The following is a 6,592-nucleotide window of genomic DNA, read 5'->3' as shown; positions in this document are numbered from 1 at the left end:
TGATTGTTTGCCTTAAGAACGCTGATTCGAAGGCAGTGTGTCAAAAACACTGATGTCTACAACTTAGTCTTTAAAACACTTGTACAATGATGTGGCAGCTTTCCACTCTCTTATTTATCCTTAGCCAGCACCTTGTGAACTTCCCCTCAGTCTTCCTTTTAAAAAATAATGCTCTTACATAAATTATTAATTGATCTTGCAAAAACTGATTCAGCAAGTCTGTTTTGCCAAGAACTGTCAACACTTCACAATGTGTTCACTGTCTGTATTTTCCAAAATTGCACCTGATTTTGCCAAGATCATTATAATATCAGTTGCCAACCTGGTCAGCCAATCAACCAATGATTTTGTGTGGTTAAACATCAGTTTGTATAGTTATAAAGCACTGTATAGATAGTAAACCTCTTGTTCTCGCTCACACACTTTTTTCCCTCTCCTCTGCTAAATGGAGCTAATGTCAGACTCCATTAGTTACATTTGGATTTAGTGAGGCATCCAGGTGGCTGAGTGCAGAAAATCCCCTCTCTCCACCTGTCACTTAAAAATGAATAAAATATTTTGGGAGCCTGGGATGACTCCACTTATGAAAAAGATTTCAGAACAGCAGAGTTCACCTCTCTGTGCTCACCTCCTCCTCCCCAGAGAGCATTTCTGTCCAAAAATGTGGCACAATTTTGGTTGCACATTTCAATTTGTCCTGGTTTTATAATAACTTAAACAATAATTAATATTCAAAATCACCAATAACCCCCAATAAATTTCACACATGCAAAGAAATGTCTGACTGTGTTTGAGTTGTGTAGCACAATTGTGAGTTTAATGTTCCTAGCACACTGTTATTGCAGTTTGTATGCAATATATTGAACTTTGCAGATGTTTTTTAACTAAACAAATTGGCACAAGGTTTGTGCCTTGGGACTTAATTTAAACTGCGACCTTGTCAATACAAATTAAAGCACACTCTACATCAATATCTTTAATACTGAGAAAAGATGAAATGACACTTCAGTATCGTCAGAAGTGGAGGCTGCTCTGAATACGTGCCTGGAAAAACATCTTTACAGGAGCACTTTGTAAGACATGGCCAGAATTTTAGTTTTATAACGTTCAAAAAAAAATGAACATCATCAGCAGAATGTGAAGAAACAACAGTGTTGATGTTGTGTCAAAGACATCTATGTATTGTGTTCTAGAGGTGTCTACAGAAGTTAGCATGCTGACCAGCTAGCCCCGACCCGTACTGTCTCATAACACCAACCCCGTAACCCTTCCCTCTATTTTTAATAGAACAGATTTTAATTTTTTTTTTAATTGCAATTTCTTCTTTGTGGACTCACTAAAACCTGGATTTAATTAGTATGTAGTATACTCTCATGTCACACATCATCACTTTGTAAGGTTCCCGCTCTGCTGCCCCTGCTGGCTGGAGGCCTCCACTACACTAATGTTATTATCAACACTGATCGCAGCAATCTGCTGCACTCTTTCATCCAAGAAAGAATAATCTACCATTTTGTTTTCAGGGCCCGGCACTTTCCCTAAACCATAGCGACAGACAGCAGAGTCTGTGCTTATGTTTGCTGTCGTAATTCCTTTAATCATTCTCCATTATTGTCTCCTCACTTTTCCCTTTTCATTAGTTCTTCCTCTCTGCCTCTTTGTGTTTTGTATCCAAGAGCTTTACTGAGGAGAATACGGCTTTATGTGCGAACAATTTCACTGAATGCCCAACCAAAGTGTTGCACGACCATTGCAATAAAATCTGATTGTTAAAAGCAAATTAACATTCACTCTCCCTCTGCCGTTTTTCACTTCTTTCCGTTTGCATCAGCTCTTTCTCTACATTTCCCCTCTCTCTCTCTCTCCTTCTGTCTCTCTCTCTTGGTCCATTTCATTTTACACCTATCAGCACTTTTGCTCCTCCCGTTGTAACACTTTGCGGCACCTTTTGTTGCCGCGATAAGGTGTTTGGACTTTGTGAAAGGAGCCAGATCGGTTCATTTTCCACATCTGGCCTCATAAAGTTACAGTAGTAAAATCTCTTCCTGTTTAAAAATGCAGCGAACACACGGCCACCCCTCTGCCTCCCTCTCCCTCTGCCTCATGGATGACAGTTCCTATTATCTCCTGGATAATAAGTTGCACAGATTAGCCATGGGGGCAGACGGAGGAGCAGGGATATGGAGCACTGTATGTGTGTTTGTTTGTGTGGAGCTCTTAATGTTTGCCTGTGTGTTTGTCTGAGCGCATCTCTTTGTCTGTATTCAAGGATTTCTGTCCAGCTGTGTGTGGTCATGTGTGTCTGTCAGTCTGTGTTTGTGTCTGTCTGTGCAGCTGCATGCCAGCATGTGGGTCTGTGTCTGAATATGTGTGTCAGTATGTGTGTGTCTGTGTGTGTGTGTGTGCACTCACTGGAACACACTAGAGGAGGAGTTGATGGGCTAAGTGCCATTACCAGATAATTACAGCTAAAAGTCTCCATGCTAACGAGGACTGCTCATCATCCTGGTGTTGGCAGACAGAGGGGCCACAAAAAACATCTGCAATGCAGATTAGGGGCACTTGTGTGTATGTGTGTGTGTGTGTGTGTGTGTGTGTGTGTGTGTGTGTGTGTGTGTGTGTGTGTGTGTGTGTGTGTGTGTATTCCATATCCTCATCTGTTCCCTCTTCCTCTTTCTCTATATGTTTAGTTATGTGTACTGTATGATGAAGGGATTACTGTTTAGCACAGAGATTTCCATTTTGAAGAACAAACCAGCCTCTCAGTGTGTGTTTGCATGCGTGAGGATGCAGACACATAAATATGAATGTTGTATATCAGTGTAATTGGCTGGAGCCCAGTGTGAGTTGAGTTTGAGGGCACCCATACATACTCTACATAAAGTGGATGCCCGTAATGGGCCCGCTCTTCATTCCCTGTGATGGGCTTATTCCCGTCACAAATGGTGTCCGTGGCGCACAGAGGCATGTGTTCAACGCAATTACACCAAAACAAATATTTTACCCCTTTGTGCTGCAGATGTTGTTTTAGCATATACGTGAGAAATGAATTTAATTAAATTTTCTACCTGCTGGGACAGGTGAGGGGCGTTCAGACCCAGAAGTACCTGATTTGCATCCTGCCAGTTAAGCCTTCATCTTCACAATCCCCCGGCTTCCAGGCAGCAGTTGATGAGGAGAGAACAACATCATTTTTACTCATTATCCTCTCCTCTACCCTCCTCAGTGTATGGGGATACTTGAAGGGAAGGGAAATTCGAAAAATTGCATCGCTATGTGTGCGTTTGTGCATCCACGTGTGTTTTCTGTGCGTGTGTATTTACTGCAGCCGGAACAACTCAAAAACAGCACTAACACATCATCCACTTCAGTTAAGAGCAAATCACCCTCCTCCTCTCTGATTAACGACCATCTGTTTCCTGTAAAAATGAATTTCCAGCCTGCTTTTATCAATCAAATCATTCCATGAAGGCTTTTTCTATCACAGTGGAATGTTATTTGGGTGGGTTTTGTGTTTTATTCATAGTAATAATAGCAATAAACCCTAACCATACCCATAGAATCACTATACAGGCTGTTATTTTTAAATTACTGTGGTAGACACGAGCTGGACCAGTTCAGCTCCATTGGCTCACTGTCTAAATGTGTGTTTTAAAAGTGTCTTACAGCTGAATCTTGCATATTCACACTGGTATTTTCAGTATGAAAGATAAAGAAGGGTGAAAGAAACAGACCTAATTTAAGTTAGAAAGACTTCATCGTGTTGGCATTTCCTCGGATATGCCAGTAGTACACCTTAAAGGGGCTATACGTATCAATTTGTGGCAAATTTACATGCATTCATCACTTTTTTATTGGCCATATGTGAGCAGAATGTACCGTGACGTGAAAAATGAGACTTTCCCCATCCCTCTTGGTTGCCTAGAAAAGCCTGTTGAAGATTCGTTTGAGTTGTTTAATGCTGCTGGACTGTGGATTTCTTTGTAAAGTACCTGATCTGATTTTTTGTGACAGTCCAAGGGAGGTGACTTAATGCACAATCTCTCTCGTCTCAGTGCCTCTCACTGAGAGCAACAGTCGCTTACATTAGTTTAGAAATGGAGTCCACCAATATAAACTAACAACCAGCTTCCAGCACAACAAAGAAGTTCCACAGAGCCCCTTTTAAGTCTTACTCTTCATTTCCTTCCAAAGCTTCAAAACTGAAACTTAAAAGAGTGGAAAGCTACCATCTTAATTAGCAGAAATGAAACAATCCTCTGTATCTCTTTTAAAAACTGACAAATCTGTGACAGTCACTGAAAAAAAATACACTGAAAACCATAGCGTAAACGTAGAGCTTTAAATAATTAGATTAAAAAAAGTGCAAGACTGAGTCCACAACATGCACAGGTAACTGCCAGAACAAAGGGAACGCTTGAGAAAGAAGGATACAAAGTCTATTGACAGCAGATGTTTCAATGCAGAAGTGCTCCCGGAGGAAATCAGGCAGTTAACATGGCATAACGATCAAGGTTATCTAATGATTGGCACTTAATTGTCCATTAAACTGGCTACCACGCCTGAAAGTGGAGATGCTTTCGAGAGGACTGATGTCTCAAAGGAGTCATTTGCTCATACTGCTCCCTCACTGTACATTCCGATGGATGGCTCGCCCCCCTGGTGCCCTCATGGTAGGAAAAACTCTGCAAGGGTGCCCTGTCTGTGGAAAAACGTCATAACTATTACATTATTTGTGACATCAAAAGTTGATCCTGGTCCGATATTCAACACACACAGTTGTGATGTGGGAACTTGAAGCACCCAGGGCACATACACTGAGAATGGACTGCACACTGAAGTAGAAAACATCTTGTATCCATCAGTTAAACCTCAGGATAAGGATCCATCGGGATTTATTTAATGAGAGAGAAGGAGTAGATGCCATTTTAAAGATTTTGATGTAACTAAACTTTTTTTCTTTCCGGCAAAAAAACATGTCAGACACACATCCCTGAAGTTTTGTCTGCCTTTGTGGAGGAGAGCTTTAATAACACTTTATATCTTAGTCACATAATACAACTTAGAATTTTAACAAGGGTACCAAACTTTCACCAAGATGGGATCCCAAGTGTTCTTAAGGTGTGGTATCGCTACTTTCACTTTAGTAAATGTTATGAATACTTCTTCCAACCACTAATTAAGGGTTCTGAATCAACCAGGCTATAACAAAATGAAAGTGAAAACAGACAGCTTTTCCCAACAAGTGGTATTATTGTCGGCCCCGCTGATGCAACAACAACTGGATCGCTTTCCAGTTCTTCAGAGTAACAACTACAAAAAACAAAGGAGTCTGTAATGGAGACATGATAGTAGATAGAAACGATGCCAGACTGCCAGCCAGCCTTCATTATTCCCAGAAGATTTGATGCCCAGTAGCAGTCAAAACTGCATAATGAAAGTGAGGTTTATAGGGAACCAATCTAAACGCTGATGGTGTCATTATTCTATAGCCATTAAATTGTGCAATTAACAAGCATGCGTTAAAGCAAAAAACGTGTTTATTGCTCATTTAAGAGTTTAGAAAATCAAGAGAAATCAAGTCAAAGACAATAGTACATTGTTGCCTTATCCAAAAGTCTTCCACCTTGACCTAATGACTCTCACCTGACTGCCATGTGGCTTTATGACCCACATATTCCCGACATCCTTCACCTAGTCTACACCCAGTCAGACAGACCTGAAGAAGCCTTCTGTGTGAGAGATGAAATGTGTTGAAGAAATCTTCACCCAGGCCAGTTGCCTTTGACTGAGCACTTCTAGATATTGAAGGGGAGAATGAAAGAAACTGTTGTTCTCCCTCAGTTGGTGATCTTACCACACAGTAATACCACCATCTGCTGGTCACTGCCTTTTATTACAACATGTAATGGTATTTGCATCCAGAGAGATGTGTTAACCCAACGAACAGCAGTTTATGGGTGTTTTTTTTGCTTCTATCATGCAAAATAAGTCCTGCACTTCTATGGACACAGTACAGTCAAGAGGTGTGGAGAACTCAAAAGTGTCTTTTGTATGGTGTTACCTATACTAAATAATGTACTACAATATTTAAAATGTACTTTATTGAAATATGACATTTTATATGAGACAAAGAATAAAGAATTAAGTGATTTTGATGAAGTGTCAGTATTTTATGCTATTTTTTGTTCATTGTCCTCACAAAAGCATTTGTCACAAATGATTTGTGCGATGAAATGGGAAATGATATATAGGATATGTGAAAAATCATTTGATAATTTATATTTTTACTGTTTGGCAATGATAAATGGTGTAATTTCTGTGATTTTTTTTTCTTTTAAAGAAAACACACCTTCCAACCTGCCGGCGCATTGTTGCGGTTCAGGGGATTAATAAAAAAATGATTGGGAACACCAGCAGACTGTGTTTCAGAAAACCTACTCGGAGATTAATGATCTAGTTGCACTGACTGCATAGTATCACATTCATCCTGATGCACATCAAAATGTCTTCGATTCATTTATAGTGTTTGGTATTCTTAAAATCAAGTGTTCACAGACAGGTTGTCTCATGTAGAAGCTGCACTATGGGA

The sequence above is a fragment of the Pagrus major genome, chromosome 11 (assembly GCF_040436345.1).
Source record: "Pagrus major chromosome 11, Pma_NU_1.0".
In the NCBI taxonomy this organism is placed as follows: Eukaryota; Metazoa; Chordata; class Actinopteri; order Spariformes; family Sparidae; genus Pagrus; species Pagrus major.
The sequence above is the reverse complement of the archived record's forward strand: the minus strand, read 5'-3'. Positions refer to the sequence as shown.